The sequence below is a fragment of the Paramisgurnus dabryanus genome, chromosome 1 (assembly GCF_030506205.2).
Source record: "Paramisgurnus dabryanus chromosome 1, PD_genome_1.1, whole genome shotgun sequence".
Classification (NCBI taxonomy): Eukaryota; Metazoa; Chordata; class Actinopteri; order Cypriniformes; family Cobitidae; genus Paramisgurnus; species Paramisgurnus dabryanus.
In genome coordinates this window covers 11,951,970-11,972,342 of record NC_133337.1, presented here as the reverse complement: position 1 = coordinate 11,972,342, position 20,373 = coordinate 11,951,970, and positions in this window count along the sequence as shown.

Here is a 20,373-nt window from a genome sequence, read left to right as displayed (position 1 = left end):
AGCTAGCACGACGCTAACATGAATTAGCATGAAGCTAGCACGACGCTAACATGAATTAGCATGAAGCTAGCACGATGCCAACATGAATTAGCATGAAGCTAGCACGACGCTAACATGAATTAGCATGAAGCTAGCACGATGCTAACATGAATTAGCATGAAGCTACCACGATGCTAACATGAAATAGCATGAAGCTAGCACGATGCTAACATGAATTAGCATGAAGCTAGCACGATGCTAACATGAATTAGCATGAAGCTAGCACGATGCTAACATGAATTAGCATGAAGCTAGCACGATGCTAACATGAATTAGCATGAAGCTAGCACGATGCTAACATGAATTAGCATGAAGCTAGCACGATGGTAACATGAATTAGCATGAAGCTAGCATGATTTATTATGAAATTAGCATAAAGCTAGCACTAAACTAGCATGAAGCTAGTATGACTTAGCATGGAGCTAGCATAAGGCTAACATGACCAAAAGACCCAACCCCCATGTCTCTATGATTTTCGGATCCAGAGATATAAGGCTTTGTTTATTATGTTGCTAGGGTGCTCATATTTGGTTGCTAGGGGCGTGGCTTAATACCTCAATAAGAATCCTCCGAGACTGATTGGATGCCTGAGTAAAATGAGCCCACCCACATGTCTCTGTGACACTGTAAAGCGAAGATATTCCATCTGGGACGCTTTTATTCCCTTATATGGGCATGTTTCCTGCCCCGTTATAAGTCAATGGGGAATTTTGGGGTCCTCTTACACCCAAGGGGTACAGCTTACACCCCAATGTGAGGTATGTTCTCACAGTGCCTGCCAGCCTCTTGAAAAGTGGTAACCCACAAGTTTCTACAAATTTCTCGCTTGCAGCTATGACCCGTCAAAGTTTGTCGCAATGTTAAGTAAATGGGACTTTTCCGAAGTTTAATGTCCCGTTTTAGGAATTCTGTAAGTCGGATCCCGTCAAAAAGATATAGCACACTTCTTTAGACCAGTCAGAATGTCCGTGGAAAATTTCGTGGATGTAGCTTGAAAGCTGTCGGACGAGTTAGCCGCAGAAATTTTAGTCTCAGAAGAAGAAGAAGAAGAATAATAACTAGATATTAAAGTTTGAAGACAAACTTTATGTTGGCTTGAAAAAGCGTAGCCTGAACGTTTAAAACGGTTTGACAGAAGTTTAGTTTAGTAGGCTATCTGGCTGTTGGTATGTTTAGGTATGAAGGTAGCATGATTTAGCATGATTTATCATGATGCCAACATGATAAACATGAAGCTAGGATGATTAGCATGATGCTAGCATGATTAACATAATGCTAGCATGATGCTAGCATGATTAGCATGAAGCTAGCATGATGCTAGCATGATTAACATGAAGCTAACATGATGTTAGCATGATTAGCATGAAGCTAGCATGATGCTAGCATGATTAGCATGAAGCTAGCATGATGCTAACATGATCAGCATGAAGCTAACATGATTAGCATGAAGCTAGCATGACTCTAGCATGATTAACATGAAGCTAGCATGAAGTTAGCATGATGGTAGCATGATTAGCATGAAGCTAGCATGTTGCTAGCATGATTAGCATGATGCTAGCATGATTAGCATGAAGCTAGCAAAATGCTAGCATAAAGCTAGCATGTTGCTAGCATGATTAGCATGAAGCTAGCATAATGTTAGCATAAAGCTAGCATGTTGCTAGCATGATTAGCATGAAGCTAGCATGATGCTAGCATGATTAGCATGAAGCTAGCATGATGCTAGCATGATTAGCATGAAGCTAGCATGATGCTAGCATGATCAGCATGAAGCTAACATGATTAGCATGAAGCTAACATGATGTTAGCATGATTAGCATGAAGCTAGCATGATTAGCATGAAGCTAGCATGATGATAACATGATAAGCATGAAGCTAGCATGAAGTTAGCATGATGTTAACATGATTAACATGAAGCTAGCATGAAGTTAGCATGATTAGCATGAAGCTAGCATGAAGTTAGCATGATGGTAGCATGATTAGCATGAAGCTAACATGTTGCTAGCATGATTAGCATGATGCTAGCATGATTAGCATAAAGCTAGCATGTTGCTAGCATAAAGCTAGCATGTTGCTAGCATGATTAGCATGAAGCTAACATGATGTTAGCATGATTAGCATGAAGCTAGCATGATTCTAGCATGATTAGCATGAAGCTAGCATGATTCTAGCATGATTAGCATGAAGCTAGCATGATTCTAGCATGATTAACATGAAGCTAGCATGAAGTTAGCATGATGGTAGCATGATTAGCATGAAGCTAGCATGTTGCTAGCATGATTAGCATGATGTTAGCATGATGCTAGCATGATTAGCATGAAGCTAGCATAATGCTAGCATAAAGCTAGCATGTTGCTAGCATGATTAGCATGAAGCTAGCATAATGCTAGCATAAAGCTAGCATGTTGCTAGCATGATTAGCATGAAGCTAGCATGATGCTAGCATGATTAGCATGAAGCTAGCATGATGCTAGCATGATTAGCATGAAGCTAACATGATGTTAGCATGATTAGCATGAAGCTAGCATGATTAGCATGAAGCTAGCATGATGCTAACATGATAAGCATGAAGCTAGCATGAAGTTAGCATGATGTTAGCATGATTAGCATGAAGCTAGCATGATGCTAGCATGATTAGCATGAAGCTAGCATTAAGTTAGCATGATGGTAGCATGATTAGCATAAAGCTAGCATGTTGCTAGCATGATTAGCATGATGCTAGCATGATTAACATAAAGCTAGCATGTTGCTAGCATGATTAGCATGAAGTTAACATGATGTTAGCATGATTAGCATGAAGCTAGCATGATTCTAGCATGATTAGCATGAAGCTAGCATGATTCTAGCATGATAAGCATGAAGCTAGCATGATGTTAGCATGATTAGCATGAAGGTAGCATGAGGCTAGCATGATTAGCATGAAGTAAGCATGAGGTTAGCATGATTAGCATGAAGCTTGCATGATTTAACGTGAAGTTAGCATGATTAGCATGATGCTAACATGATTAGCATGACACTAACACTATTTAGCGTGCAGCTAACAAGATTTAACATGAAGTTAGCATGATTTAGCATGAAGTTAGCAAGATTTATTATGAAATTAGCATAAAGCTAGCATGAAACTAGCATGAAGCTAGTATGACTTAGCATGGAGCTAGCATGAAGCTAACATGACCCAAAGACCCAACCCCCATGTCTCTATGATGTTCAGAACAAGAGATATAAGGCTTTGTTTATTATGTTGCTAGGGTGCTCAAATTTGGTTGCTAGGGGCGTGGCTTAATGCCTCAATAAGAATCCTATTAAGACTGATTGGATGCCTGAGTAAAATGAGCCCACCCCTATGTCTCTATGACACTCTGGTGTAAAGATATCCATCTGGGCTATTTATAATGGTAGTCTATGGGAGATGTTGCTAGGGTACCCAAAATTGTTGCTAGGGGCGTGGCTTAATAGCTCTGGGGCGATCCTAAGAGACTTATTGGATGACTGAGTAAGATGAGCCCACCCCCATGTCTCTACGACACTCTAAAGTAAAGATATTCCATCTGGGACGCTTTCATTCCCTTATATGGGCATGTTTCCTGCCCCATTATAAGTCAATGGGAAATTTTGGGGGCCTCTTACACCCCAGGGGTATAGCTTACACCCCATTGTGATGTATGTTCTTACAGAGCCTGTCAGCCTCCTTAAATGTGGTAAGCCACAAGTTTCTACAAGTTTCTCACTCACAGCTATGACCCGTCAAAGTTTGTCTCAATGTTAAGTCAATGGAAATTTTGGGGTGTTCGAGCCCCCCGTTTAGGAATTCGGAAGGTCCCATCAGTTAGAAAAGATATAGCACACTCCGTCAGACCAGTCTGAAGGTCCGTGGAAAATTTGGTGCATGTAGCTTGAAAGCTCTAGGACGAGTTAGTGTTCGTAATTTTGGTCTCAGAAAAAGAATAATAATAATAATAACTAGATATTAAAGTTTGAAGACAAACTTTATGTTGGCTTGAAAAAGCGTAGCCTGAACGTTTAAAACGGATTGACAGAAGTTTAGTTTAGTAGGCTATCTGGCAGTTAGTATGTTTAAGTATGAAGCTAACATGATTAGCATGAAGCTAGCATGAAGCTAACATGATTAGCATGAAGCTAGCATGATGCTAGCATGATTAGCATGAAGCTAGCATGATGCTAGCATGATTAGCATGAAGTTAGCATGATGCTAGCATGATTAGCATGAAGCTACCATGATGCTAGCATGATTAGCATGAAGCTACCATGATGCTAGCATGAAGCTAGCATGATTAGCATGAAGCTAGCATGATGCTAGCATGATTGGCATGATGCTAGCATGATTAGCATGAAGCTAGCATGATGCTAGCATGATTAGTATGTAGCTAGCATGAAGCTAGCATGATGTTAGCATGATTAGCATGAAGCTAGCATGATGCTAGCATGATTAGCATGAAGCTAGCATGATTAGCATGTAGCTAGCATGATGCTAGCATGATTAGCATGTAGCTAGCATGAAGCTAGCATGATTAGCATGAAGCTAGCATGATGTTAGCATGAAGCTAGCATGATGCTAGCATGATTAGCATGAAGCTAGCATGATGCTAGCATGATTAGCATGAAGCTAGCATGATGCTAGCATGATTAGCATGTAGCTAGCATGATGCTAGCATGATTAGCATGAAGCTAGCATGATGCTAGCATGATTAGCATGAAGCTAGCATGATTAGCATGAAGCTAGCATGAAGCTAGCATGATGCTAGCATGATTAGCATGAAGCTAGCATGATTAGCATGAAGCTAGCATGATGTTAGCATGATTAGCATGTAGCTAGCATGAAGCTAGCATGAAGCTAGCATGATTAGCATGAAGCTAGCATGATTAGCATGAAGCTAGCATGATGCTAGCATGATTAGCATGAAGCTAGCATGATGCTAGCATGATTAGCATGAAACTAGCATGATTCTAGCATGATTAGCATGAAGCTAGCATGATGCTAGCATGATTAGCATGAAGCTAGCATGAAACTAGCAAGATTAGCATGAAGCTAGCATGAAGCTAGCACGAGGCTTGCATGATTAACATGAAGTTAGCATGAGAATAGCATGATTAGCATGAAGCTAGCATGATTTAACGTGAAGCTAGCATGATTAGCATGATGCTAGCATGATTAGCATTAAGCTAGCACTATTTAGCGTGCAGCTAACAAGATTTAACATGAAGTTAGCATGATTTAGCATGAAGTTAGCAAGATTTATTATGAAATTAGCATAAAGCTAGCATGAAACTAGCATGAAGCTAGTATGACTTAGCATGGAGCTAGCATGAAGCTAACATGACCCAAAGACCCAACCCCCATGTCTCTAAGATGTTCAGATCCAGAGATATAAGGCTTTGTTTATTATGTTGCTAGGGTGCTCAAATTGGTTGCTAGGGGCGTGGTTTAATACCTCAGTAGGAATCCTAAGAGACTGATTGGATGCCTGAGTAAAATGAGCCCACCCCTATGTCTCTATGACACTCTGGTGTAAAGATATCCATCTGGGCTTTTTATAATGGTAGTCTATGGGAGATGTTGCTAGGGTACCCAAAATTGTTGCTAGGGGCGTGGCTAAATAGCTTTGGGGCGATCCTAAGAGACTGATTGGATGACTGAGTAAAATGAGCCCACCCCCATGTCTCTACGACACTCTAAAGTAAAGATATTCCATCTGGGACGCTTTTATTCCCTTATATGGGCATGTTTCCTGCCCCATTATAAGTCAATGGGAAATTTTGGGGGCCTCTTACACCCCAGGGGTATAGCTTACACCCCATTGTGATGTATGTTCTTACAGAGCCTGTCAGCCACCTTAAATGTGGTAAGCCACAAGTTTCTACAAGTTTCTCACTCACAGCTATGACCCGTCAAAGTTTGTCTCAATGTTAAGTCAATGGAAATTTTGGGGTGTTCGAGACCCCCGTTTAGGAATTCGGAAGGTCCCATCAGTTAGAAAAGATATAGCACACTAAGTCAGACCAGTCTGAAGGTCTGTGGAAAATTTGGTGCATGTAGCTTGAAAGCCCTAGGACGAGTTAGTGTCAGAAATTTTGGGGTAGAATAATAAGATATAAGTTTAATAGCAATAACAATATATTGGCTTTTTCAAAGCCAACATAATAATAAGTTTAATAGCAATAACAGTATGTTGGCTTTTTCAAAGCCAACATAATAATAAGTTTAAATACAATATCAGTATGTTGGCTTTGTCAAGCCAACATAATAATAATAATAATAAGTTTAAATACAATATCAGTATGTTGGCTTTGTCAAGCCAACATAATAACTAGATAGTAAAGTTTGAAGACAAACTTTATGTTGGCTTGAGAAAGCGTAGCCTGAACGTTTAAAATGGTTTGACATAAGTTTAGTTTAGTAGGCTATCTGGCTGTTAGTATGTTTAAGTATGAAGGTAGCATGATTTACCATGAAGCTAGCATGATGTTAGCATGATTAGCATGAAGCTAGCATGATGCTAGCATGATTAGCATGAAGCTAGCATGATGCTAGCATGATTAGCATGAAGTTAGCATGATTAGCATGAAGCTAGCATGATTAGCATGAAGTTAGCATGATTAGCATGAAGCTAGCATGATGTTAGCATGATTAGCATGAAGCTAGCATGATGCTAGCATGATTAGCATGAAGCTAGCATGATGCTAGCATGATTAGCATGAAGCTAGCATGATGCTAGCATGATTAGCATGAAGCTAGCATGATGTTAGCATGATTAGCATGATGCTAGCATGATTATCATGAAGCTAGCATGATGCTAGCATGATTAGCATGAAGTTAGCATGATGGTAGCATGATTAGCATGAAGCTAGCACGATGCTAGCATGATTAGCATGAAGCTAGCATGATGCTAGCATGATTAGCAGGAAGCTAGCATGATGCTAGCATGATTAGCATGAAGCTAGCAAGATGCTAGCATGATTATCATGAAGCTAGCATGATGCTAGCATGATTAGCATGAAGCTAGCATGATGCTAGCATGATTAGCATGAAGCTAGCATGATGCTAGCATGATTAGCATGAAGCTAGCATGATGCTAGCATGATTAGCAGGAAGCTAGCATGATGTTAGCATGATTAGCATGAAGCTAGCATGAAGCTAGCATGATTAGCAGGAAGCTAGCATGAAGCTAACATTTATTGCGTTGCTAGGGTACTAAGTTTGGTTGCTAGGGAGAAAATTGGCATCCCATAATGATCACCCTTCAAGCCACAAGTAAAACGGTCCAACCCCCGTGTCTCTACAATGTTCTGATGCGGAGATATAAGGCTTTGTTTATTCCGTTGCTAGGGTACTAAGTTTGGTTGCTAGGGAGAAAATTGGCATCCCATAATGATCACACTTCAAGCCACAAGTAAAACGGTCCAACCCCCGTGTCTCTATGATGTTCTGAAGCGGAGATATAAGGCTTTGTTTATTCCGTTGCTAGGGTACTAAGTTTGGTTGCTAGGGAGAAAATTGGCATCCCATAATGATTACACTTCAAGCCACAAGTAAAACGGTCCAACCCCTGTGTCTCTACGATGTTCAGATCCAGAGATATAAGGCTTTGTTTATTATGTTGCTAGGGTCTTCATATTTTGTTGCTAGGGGCGTGGCTTAATACCTCAATAAGAATCCTAAGAGACTGATTGGATGCCTGAGTAAAATGAGCCCACCCCTATGTCTCTATGACACTCTGGTGCAAAGATATCCATCTGGGCTTTTTATAATGGTAGTCTATGGGAGATGTTGCTAGGGTACCCAAAATGGTTGCTAGGGGCGTGGCTTAATAGCTCTGGGGTGATCCTAAGAGACTGATTGGATGCTTGAGTAAAATGAGCCCACCCCCATGTCTCTAAGACACTCTAAAGTGAAGATATTCCATTTGGGACGCTTTTATTCCCTTTTATGGGCATGTTTCCTGCCCCATTATAAGTCAATGGGAAATTTTGGGGGCCTCTTACACCCCAGGGGTACAGCTTACACCCCATTGTGAGGTATGTTCTTACACAGCCTGTCAGCCTCCTTAAATGTGGTAAGCCACAAGTTTCTACAAGTTTCTCACTCGCAGCTTTGACCCGTCAAAGTTTGTCTCAATGTTAAGTCAATGGAAATTTTGGGGTGTTTCAGCGCCCCGTTTAGGAATTCGGAAGGTCCGATCAGTTAGAAAAGATATAGCACACCTCGTCAGATCAGACCGAAAGTCTGTCCAAAGTTTGATGACTGTAGCTTGAAAGCTCTAGGACGAGTTAGAGTTAGAAATTTTAGTCTCAGAAGAAAAAGAATAACTAGATAGTAAAGTTTGAAGACAAACTTTATGTTGGCTTGAGAAAGCGTAGCCTGAACGTTTAAAACGGTTTGACATAAGTTTAGTTTAGTAGGCTATCTGGCTGTTAGTATGTTTAAGTATGAAGGTAGCATGATTTACCATGAAGATAGCATGATGCTAGCATGATTAGCATGAAGCTAGCATGATGCTAGCATGATTAGCATGAAGTTAGCATGATTAGCATGAAGCTAGCATGATTAGCATGAAGTTAGCATGATTAGCATGAAGCTAGCATGATGCTAGCATGATTAGCATGAAGCTAGCATGATGCTAGCATGATTAGCATGAAGCTAGCATGATGCTAGCATGATTAGCATGAAGCTAGCATGATGCTAGCATGATTAGCATGAAGCTAGCATGATGCTAGCATGATTAGCATGAAGCTAGCATGATGCTAACATGATTAGCATGAAGCTAACATGATGATAGCATGATTAGCATGAAGCTAGCATGATGTTAGCATGATTAGCATGAAGCTAGCATGATGCTAGCATGATTAGCATGAAGCTAGCATGATTAGCATGAAGTTAGCATGAAGCTAGCATGATGCTAGCATGATTAGCATGATGCTAGCATGATTAGCATGAAGCTAGCATGATGCTAGCATGATTAGCATGAAGCTAGCATGATGTTAGCATGATTAGCATGAAGCTAGCATGAAGTTAGCATGATTAGCATGAAGCTAGCATGAAGTTAGCATGATTAGCATGAAGCTAGCATGATTAGCATGAAGCTAGCATGAAGCTAGCATGATTAGCAGGAAGCTAGCATGAAGCTAACATGTATTGCATTGCTAGGGTACTAAGTTTGGTTGCTAGGGAGAAAATTGGCATCCCATAATGATCACCCTTCAAGCCACAAGTAAAACGGTCCAACCCCCGTGTCTCTACAATGTTCTGATGCGGAGATATAAGGCTTTGTTTATTCCGTTACTAGGGTACTAAGTTTGGTTGCTAGGGAGAAAATTGGCATCCCATAATAATCACACTTCAAGCCACAAGTAAAACGGTCCAACCCCAGTGTCTCTACAATTTTCTGATGCAGAGATATGAGGCTTTGTTTATTCCGTTGCTAGGGTACTAAGTTTGGTTGCTAGGGAGAAAATTGGCATCCCATAATGATCACACTTCAAGCCACAAGTAAAACGGTCCAACCCCCGTGTCTCTATGATGTTCTGAAGCGGAGATATAAGGCTTTGTTTATTCCGTTGCTAGGGTACTAAGTTTGGTTGCTAGGGAGAAAATTGGCATCCCATAATGATTACACTTCAAGCCACAAGTAAAACGGTCCAACCCCTGTGTCTCTACGATGTTCAGATCCAGAGATATAAGGCTTTGTTTATTATGTTGCTAGGGTCTTCATATTCTGTTGCTAGGGGCGTGGCTTAATACCTCAATAAGAATCCTAAGAGACTGATTGGATGCCTGAGTAAAATGAGCCCACCCCTATGTCTCTATGACACTCTGGTGCAAAGATATCCATCTGGGCTTTTTACAATGGTAGTCTATGGGAGATGTTGCTAGGGTACCCAAAATTGTTGCTAGGGGCGTGGCTTAATAGCTCTGGGGTGATCCTAAGAGACTGATTGGATGCTTGAGTAAAATGAGCCCACCCCCATGTCTCTAAGACACTCTAAAGTGAAGATATTCCATCTGGGACGCTTTTATTCCCTTTTATGGGCATGTTTCCTGCCCCATTATAAGTCAATGGGAAATTTTGGGGGCCTCTTACACCCCAGGGGTACAGCTTACACCCCATTGTGAGGTATGTTCTTACACAGCCTGTCAGCCTCCTTAAATGTGGTAAGCCACTAGTTTCTACAAGTTTCTCACTCGCAGCTATGACCCGTCAAAGTTTGTCTCAATGTTAAGTCAATGGAAATTTTGGGGTGTTTCAGCGCCCCGTTTAGGAATTCGGAAGGTCCCATCAGTTAGAAAAGATATAGCACACCTCGTCAGATCAGACCGAAAGTCTGTCCAAAGTTTGATGGCTGTAGCTTGAAAGCTCTAGGACGAGTTAGAGTTAGAAATTTTAGTCTCAGAAGAAAAAGAATAATAATAATAACTAGATAGTAAAGTTTGAAGACAAACTTTATGTTGGCTTGAGAAAGCGTAGCCTGAACGTTTAAAACGGTTTGACATAAGTTTAGTTTAGTAGGCTATCTGGCTGTTAGTATGTTTAAGTATGAAGGTAGCATGATTTACCATGAAGCTAGCATGATGTTAGCATGATTAGCATGAAGCTAGCATGATGCTAGCATGATTAGCATGAAGCTAGCATGATGCTAGCATGATTAGCATGAAGTTAGCATGATTAGCATGAAGCTAGCATGATTAGCATGAAGTTAGCATGATTAGCATGAAGCTAGCATGATGCTAGCATGATTAGCATGAAGCTAGCATGATGCTAGCATGATTAGCATGAAGCTAGCATGATGCTAGCATGATTAGCATGAAGCTAGCATGATGCTAGCATGATTAGCATGAAGCTAGCATGATGCTAGCATGATTAGCATGAAGCTAGCATGAAGCTAGCATGATGCTAGCATGATTAGCATGAAGCTAGCATGATGCTAACATGATTAGCATGAAGCTAACATGATGCTAGCATGATTAACATGAAGCTAGCATGATGTTAGCATGATTAGCATGAAGCTAGCATGATGCTAGCATGATTAGCATGAAGCTAGCATGATGCTAGCATGATTAGCATGAAGCTAGCATGATGCTAGCATGATTAGCATGAAGCTAGCATGATGCTAGCATGATTAGCATGAAGCTAGCATGATTAGCATGAAGTTAGCATGAAGCTAGCATGATGCTAGCATGATTAGCATGATGCTAGCATGATTAACATGAAGCTAGCATGATGCTAGCATGATTAGCATGAAGCTAGCATGATGTTAGCATGATTAGCATGAAGCTAGCATGAAGTTAGCATGATTAGCATGAAGCTAGCATGAAGTTAGCATGATTAGCATGAAGCTAGCATGATTAGCATGAAGCTAGCATGAAGCTATCAAGCCACAAGTAAAACGGTCCAACCCCAGTGTCTCTACAATTTTCTGATGCAGAGATATGAGGCTTTGTTTATTCCGTTGCTAGGGTACTAAGTTTGGTTGCTAGGGAGAAAATTGGCATCCCATAATGATCACACTTCAAGCCACAAGTAAAACGGTCCAACTCCCGTGTCTCTATGATGTTCTGAAGCGGAGATATAAGGCTTTGTTTATTCCGTTGCTAGGGTACTAAGTTTGGTTGCTAGGGAGAAAATTGGCATCCCATAATGATTACACTTCAAGCCACAAGTAAAACGGTCCAACCCCTGTGTCTCTACGATGTTCAGATCCAGAGATATAAGGCTTTGTTTATTATGTTGCTAGGGTCTTCATATTCTGTTGCTAGGGGCGTGGCTTAATACCTCAATAAGAATCCTAAGAGACTGATTGGATGCCTGAGTAAAATGAGCCCACCCCTATGTCTCTATGACACTCTGGTGCAAAGATATCCATCTGGGCTTTTTATAATGGTAGTCTATGGGAGATGTTGCTAGGGTACCCAAAATTGTTGCTAGGGGCGTGGCTTAATAGCTCTGGGGTGATCCTAAGAGACTGATTGGATGCTTGAGTAAAATGAGCCCACCCCCATGTCTCTAAGACACTCTAAAGTGAAGATATTCCATCTGGGACGCTTTTATTCCCTTTTATGGGCATGTTTCCTGCCCCATTATAAGTCAATGGGAAATTTTGGGGGCCTCTTACACCCCAGGGGTACAGCTTACACCCCATTGTGAGGTATGTTCTTACACAGCCTGTCAGCCTCCTTAAATGTGGTAAGCCACAAGTTTCTACAAGTTTCTCACTCGCAGCTATGACCCGTCAAAGTTTGTCTCAATGTTAAGTCAATGGAAATTTTGGGGTGTTTCAGCGCCCCGTTTAGGAATTCGGAAGGTCCCATCAGTTAGAAAAGATATAGCACACCTCGTCAGATCAGACCGAAAGTCTGTCCAAAGTTTGATGGCTGTAGCTTGAAAGCTCTAGGACGAGTTAGAGTTAGAAATTTTAGTCTCAGAAGAAAAAGAATAACTAGATAGTAAAGTTTGAAGACAAACTTTATGTTGGCTTGAGAAAGCGTAGCCTGAACGTTTAAAACGGTTTGACATAAGTTTAGTTTAGTAGGCTATCTGGCTGTTAGTATGTTTAAGTATGAAGGTAGCATGATTTACCATGAAGCTAGCATGATGTTAGCATGATTAGCATGAAGCTAGCATGATGCTAGCATGATTTACCATGAAGCTAGCATGATGTTAGCATGATTAGCATGAAGCTAGCATGATGCTAGCATGATTAGCATGAAGCTAGCATGATGCTAGCATGATTAGCATGAAGCTAGCATGATGCTAGCATGATTAGCATGAAGCTAGCATGATGCTAGCATGATTAGCATGAAGCTAGCATGATGCTAGCATGATTAGCATGAAGCTAGCATGATGCTAGCATGATTAGCATGAAGCTAACATGATTAGCATGAAGCTAGTATGATGCTAGCATGATTAGCATGAAGCTAGCATGATGCTAGCCTGATTAGCATGAAGCTAGCATGATGCTAGCATGATTAGCATGAAGCTAGCATGATGTTAGCATGATTAGCATGAAGCTAGCATGAAGCTAGCATGATTAGCATGAAGCTAGCATGATGCTAACATGATTAGCATGAAGCTAGCATGATGGTAGCATGATAAGCATGAAGCTAGCATGATGTTAGCATGATTAGCATGAAGCTAGCATGAAGTTAGCATAATTAGCATGAAGCTAGCATGAAGTTAGCATGATTAGCATGAAGCTAGCATGATGTTAGCATGAAGCTAGCATGAAGCTAGCATTATTAGCAGGAAGCTAGCATGAAGCTAACATTTATTGCGTTGCTAGGGTACTAAGTTTGGTTGCTAGGGAGAAAATTGGCATCCCATAATGATCACCCTTCAAGCCACAAGTAAAACGGTCCAACCCCCGTGTCTCTACAATGTTCTGATGCGGAGATATAAGGCTTTGTTTATTCCGTTGCTAGGGTACTAAGTTTGGTTGCTAGGGAGAAAATTGGCATCCCATAATGATCACCCTTCAAGCCACAAGTAAAACGGTCCAACCCCCGTGTCTCTACAATGTTCTGATGCGGAGATATAAGGCTTTGTTTATTCCGTTGCTAGGGTACTAAGTTTGGTTGCTAGGGAGAAAATTGGCATCCCATAATGATCACCCTTCAAGCCACAAGTAAAACGGTCCAACCCCCGTGTCTCTACAATGTTCTGATGCGGAGATATAAGGCTTTGTTTATTCCGTTGCTAGGGTACTAAGTTTGGTTGCTAGGGAGAAAATTGGCATCCCATAATGATCACCCTTCAAGCCACAAGTAAAACGGTCCAACCCCCGTGTCTCTACAATGTTCTGATGCGGAGATATAAGGCTTTGTTTATTCCGTTGCTAGGGTACTAAGTTTGGTTGCTAGGGAGAAAATTGGCATCCCATAATGATCACCCTTCAAGCCACAAGTAAAACGGTCCAACCCCCGTGTCTCTACAATGTTCTGATGCGGAGATATAAGGCTTTGTTTATTCCGTTGCTAGGGTACTAAGTTTGGTTGCTAGGGAGAAAATTGGCATCCCATAATGATCACACTTCAAGACACAAGTAAAACGGTCCAGCCCCCGTGTCTCTATGATGTTCTTAAGCGGAGATATAAGGCTTTGTTTATTCCGTTGCTAGGGTACTAAGTTTGGTTGCTAGGGAGAAAATTGGCATCCCATAATGATTACACGTCAAACCACAAGAAAAACGGTCCAACCCCTGTGTCCCTACGATGTTCAGATCCAGAGATATAAGGCTTTGTTTATTATGTTGCTAGGGTCTTCATATTTTGTTGCTAGGGGCGTGGCTTAATACCTCAATAAGAATCCTAAGAGACTGATTGGATGCCTGAGTAAAATGAGCCCACCCCTATGTCTCTATGACACTCTGGTGCAAAGATATCCATCTGGGCTTTTTATAATGGTAGTCTATGGGAGATGTTGCTAGGGTACCCAAAATTGTTGCTAGGGGCGTGGCTTAATAGCTCTGGGGTGATCCTAAGAGACTGATTGGATGCTTGAGTAAAATGAGCCCACCCCCATGTCTCTAAGACCCTCTAAAGTGAAGATATTCCATCTGGGACGCTTTTATTCCCTTTTATGGGCATGTTTCCTGCCCCATTATAAGTCAATGGGAAATTTTGGGGGCCTCTTACACCCCAGGGGTACAGCTTACACCCCATTGTGAGGTATGTTCTTACACAGCCTGTCAGCCTCCTTAAATGTGGTAAGCCACAAGTTTCTACAAGTTTCTCACTCGCAGCTTTGACCCGTCAAAGTTTGTCTCAATGTTAAGTCAATGGAAATTTTGGGGTGTTTCAGCGCCCCGTTTAGGAATTCGGAAGGTCCCATCAGTTAGAAAAGATATAGCACACCTCGTCAGATCAGACCGAAAGTCTGTCCAAAGTTTGATGGCTGTAGCTTGAAAGCTCTAGGACGAGTTAGAGTTAGAAATTTTAGTCTCAGAAGAAAAGAAGAGGGAATAATAATAAGTTTAAGTGCAACAACAGTATGTTGGCTTTCTCAAGCCAACATAATAATAATAATAATAATAAGTTTAAGTGCAACAACAGTATGTTGGCTTTCTCAAGCCAACATAATAATAACTAGATATTAAAGTTTGAAGACAAACTTTATGTTGGCTTGAAAAAGCGTAGCCTGAACGTTTAAAACAGATTGACAGAAGTTTAGTTTAGTAGGCTATCTGGCAGTTAGTATGTTTAAGTATGAAGTTAACATGATTAGCATGAAGCTAGCATGAAGCTAACATGATTAGCATGAAGCTAGCATGATGCTAGCATGATTAGCATGAAGCTAGCATGATGCTAGCATGATTAGCATGAAGCTAACATGATGCTAGCATGATTAGCATGAAGCTAGCATGATGCTAGCATGAAGCTAGCATGATTAGCATGAAGCTAGCATGAAGCTAGCATGATGCTAGCATGATTAGCATGAAGCTAGCATGATGCTAGCATGATTAGCATGTAGCTAGCATGATGTTAACATGATTAGCATGTAGCTAAGCATGATGCTAGCATGATTAGCATGAAGCTAGCATGATTAGCATGTAGCTAGCATGATGCTAGCATGATTAGCATGTAGCTAGCATGATGCTAGCATGATTAGCATGAAGCTAGCATGATGCTAGCATGATTAGCATGAAGCTAGCATGATGCTAGCATGATTAGCATGAAGCTAGCATGAAGCTAACATGATGCTAGCATGATTAGCATGAAGCTAGCATGATGCTAGCATGATTAGCATGAAGCTAGCATGATGCTAGCATGATTAGCATGAAGCTAACATGATGCTAGCATGATTAGCATGTAGCTAGCATGAAGCTATCATGAAGCTAGCATGATGCTAGCATGATTAGCATGAAGCTAGCATGATGCTAGCATGATTAGCATGAAGCTAGCATGATTAGCATGAAGCTAGCATGATGCTAGCATGATTAGCATGAAGCTAGCATGATGTTAGCATGATTAGCATGTAGCTAGCATGAAGCTAGCATGATGCTAGCATGATTAGCATGAAGCTAGCATGATTAGCATGAAGCTAGCATGATGCTAGCATGATTAGCATGTAGCTAGCATGATGCTAGCATGATTAGCATGAAGCTAGCATGATGCTAGCATGATTACCATGTAGCTAGCATGATTAGCATGAAGCTAGCATGATGCTAGCATGATTAGCATGTAGCTAGCATGATGCTAGCATGATTAGCATGTAGCTAGCATGATGCTAGCATGATTAGCATGAAGCTAGCATGATGCTAGCATGATTAGCATGTAGCTAGCATGATTAGCATGAAGCTAGCATGATGCTAGCATGATTAGCATGAAGCTAGCATGATGCTAGCATGAATAGCATGAAGCTAGCATAAAGCTAGCATGATTAGCATGAAACTAGCATGATTCTAGCATGATTAGCATGAAACTAGCATGATTCTAGCATGATTAGCATGAAGCTAGCATGATGCTAGCATGATTAGCATGAAGCTAGCATGAAACTAGCAAGATTAACATGAAGCTAGCATGAAGCTAGCACGAGGCTTGCATGATTAACATGAAGTTAGCATGAGAATAGCATGATTAGCATGAAGCTAGCATGATTTAACGTGAAGCTGGCATGATTAGCATGATGCTAGCATGATTAGCATTAAGCTAGCACTATTTAGCGTGCAGCTAACAAGATTTAACATGAAGTTAGCATGATTTAGCATGAAGTTAGCAAGATTTATTATGAAATTAGCATAAAGCTAGCATGAAACTAGCATGAAGCTAGTATGACTTAGCATGGAGCTAGCATGAAGCTAACATGACCCAAAGACCCAACCCCCATGTCTCTATGATGTTCAGATCCAGAGATATAAGGCTTTGTTTATTATGTTGCTAGGGTGCTCAAATTGGTTGCTAGGGGCGTGGTTTAATACCTCAGTAGGAATCCTTAGAGACTGATTGGATGCCTGAGTAAAATGAGCCCACCCCTATGTCTCTATGACACTCTGGTGTAAAGATATCCATCTGGGCTTTTTATAATGGTAGTCTATGGGAGATGTTGCTAGGGTACCCAAAATTGTTGCTAGGGGCGTGGCTAAATAGCTTTGGGGCGATCCTAAGAGACTGATTGGATGACTGAGTAAAATGAGCCCACCCCCATGTCTCTACGACACTCTAAAGTAAAGATATTCCATCTGGGACGCTTTTATTCCCTTATATGGGCATGTTTCCTGCCCCATTATAAGTCAATGGGAAATTTTGGGGGCCTCTTACACCCCAGTGGTATAGCTTACACCCCATTGTGATGTATGTTCTTACAGAGCCTGTCAGCCACCTTAAATGTGGTAAGCCACAAGTTTCTACAAGTTTCTCACTCACAGCTATGACCCGTCAAAGTTTGTCTCAATGTTAAGTCAATGGAAATTTTGGGGTGTTCGAGACCCCCGTTTAGGAATTCGGATGGTCCCATCAGTTAGAAAAGATATAGCACACTAAGTCAGACCAGTCTGAAGGTCTGTGGAAAATTTGGTGCATGTAGCTTGAAAGCCCTAGGACGAGTTAGTTGCCGAAATTTTGGGGGGAGAAAAAGAATAATAATAACTAGATAGGTACATTTCCTGAAGAAAATGTGAAGTGGTGCTTGCCGTGGCAAATTTCGGGGGACAATATATGATTATACTCCAAGCCAAAAGTAAAACAATTCAACCCACATGTCTCTACGATATTCTGATGTGAAGATATAAGGCTTTGTTTATTCGGTTGCTAGGGTACTGTATTTGGTTGCTAGGGAGAAAATTGGCATCCACTAGTGATTACACTCCGAGTCACGAGTCAAACGGTCAAACCCCCGTGTCTCTACGATGTTCTGATGCGGAGATATAAGGCTTTGTTTACTCTGTTGCTAGGGTACTGTATTTGGTTGCTAGGGAAAAAATTGGCATCCACTTGTGATTACACTCCGAGATACGAGTCAAACGGTCCAACCCCCGTGTCTCTGCGATGTTCTGATGTGGAGATAAAAGGCTTTGTTTACTCTGTTGCTAGGGTAATGTATTTGGTTGCTAGGGAGAAAATTGGCATCCACTAGTGATTACCCTCCGAGTCATAAGTCAAACGGTCCAACCCCCGTGTCTCTACGATGTTCTGATGCAGAGATATAAGGCTTTGTTTACTCTGTTGCTAGGGTACTGTATTTGGTTGCTAGAGGAAAAAATGGCATCCACTAGTGATTACCCTCCGAGTCACGAGTCAAACGGTCCAACCCCCATGTCTCTACGATGTTCTGATGCGGAGTTATAAGGCTTTGTTTACTCTGTTGCTAGGGTACTGTATTTGGTTGCTAGGGGAAAAAATGGCATCCACTAGTGATCACATGCCGAGTCACAAGTAAAATGGTCCAACCCCCGTGTCTCTACGATGTTCTGATGTGGAGATATAAGGCTTTGTTTACTCTGCTGCTAGGGTACTGTATTTGTTTGCTAAGGAAAAAAAATGGCATCCATTAGTGATTACCCTCCGAGTCCCGAGTCAAACGATCCAACCCCCGTGTCTCTACGATGTTCTGATGCGGAGATATAAGGCTTTGTTTACTCTGTTGCTAGGGTACTGTATTTGGTTGCTAGGGAAAAAATGGCATCCACTAGTGATTACCCTCCGAGTCACGAGTCAAACGGTCCAAACCCCGTGTCTCTACGATGTTCTGATGCGGAGATATAAGGCTTTGTTTACTCTGTTGCTAGGGTACTGTATTTGGTTGCTAGGGAAAAAAATGGCATCCACTAGTGATTACCCTCCGAGTCACACGGTCCAACCCCCGTGTCTCTACGATGTTCTGATGCGGAGATATAAGGCTTTGTTTACTCTGTTGCTAGGGTACTGTATTTGGTTGCTAGGGAATAAAATAGCATCCACTAGTGATTACCCTCCGAGTCATGAGTCAAACGGTCCAACCCCCATGTCTCTACGATGTTCTGATGTGGAGATATAAGGCTTTGTTGTACTCTGTTGCTAGGGTACTGTATTTGGTTGCTAGGGGCGTGGCTTGGGAGTGGCCAATGATGTGCCTAGTGATTACACTCCGAGTCACAAGTAAAACGGTCCAACCCCCGTGTCTCTACGATGTTCTGATGCGGAGATATAAGGCTTTGTTTACTCTGTTGCTAGGGTACTGTATTTGGTTGCTAGGGGCGTGGCTTGGGAGTGGCCAATGATGTGCCTAGTGATTACACTCCGAGTCACAAGTAAAACGGTCCAACCCCCGTGTCTCTACGATGTTCTGATGCGGAGATATAAGGCTTTGTTTACTCTGTTGCTAGGGTACTGTATTTGGTTGCTAGGGGCGTGGCTTGGGAGTGGCCAATTATGTGCCCAGTGATTACACTCCGAGTCACAAGTAAAACGGTCCAACCCCCGTGTCTCTACGATGTTCTGATGCGGAGATATAAGGCTTTGTTTACTCTGTTGCTAGGGTACTGTATTTGGTTGCTAGGGGCGTGGCTTGGGAGTGGCCAATGATGTGCCCAGTGATTACACTCCGAGTCACAAGTAAAACGGTCCAAACCCCGTGTCTCTACGATGTTCTGATGCGGAGATATAAGGCTTTGTTTATTCGGTTGCTAGGGTGCTCAAATTTGGTTGCTAGGGGCGTGGCTTGGGAGTGGCCAATGATGTGCCCAATTGTTACACCCCTAGTCACAAGTAAAACGGTCCAACCCCCGTGTCTCTACGATGTTCTGATGCCGAGATATAACTGTTTGTATTTTATGTTGCTAGGGTGCTCAAAAGTGGTTGCTAGGGGCGTGGCTTAGTAAGTCTGTAAGGATCCTGAGAGACTGATTGGATGCCTGAGTAAAATGAGCCCACCCCCATGTCTCTATGACACTGTGGTGCAAAGATATCCATCCGGGCATTTTATAATGGCAGTCTATGGTATAGGTTGCTAGGGTGCCCAAAATGGTTGCTATGGTAACCTTACACCCCATTGTGGGGGACGTCCTGACAGAGTCTAGCACCCTCTTCAAATTTAGTAACCCACATGTTTCTATGAAATCCTGGCTCGGACCTATGACCCGTCAAAATTTTTGCAATGGTAAGTCTATGGGATTTTGCCCCATTGACATTTCATTGGGGCACTTTTGGGCACCTCTTACACCCCAGGGGTACAACTTACACCCCATTGTGATCCATGTTCTTACAGAGCCTACCACCCTCTTCAAATGTTGTAACCCACATGTTTCTACAAAATCCTCGAGCGGAGCTATGACTCGTCAAAGTTGGGCGCAATGTTAAGTCAATGGGATTTTTTGGGTGGTTTTTCGCCCCCCTTTCGGAAATCCTGCACC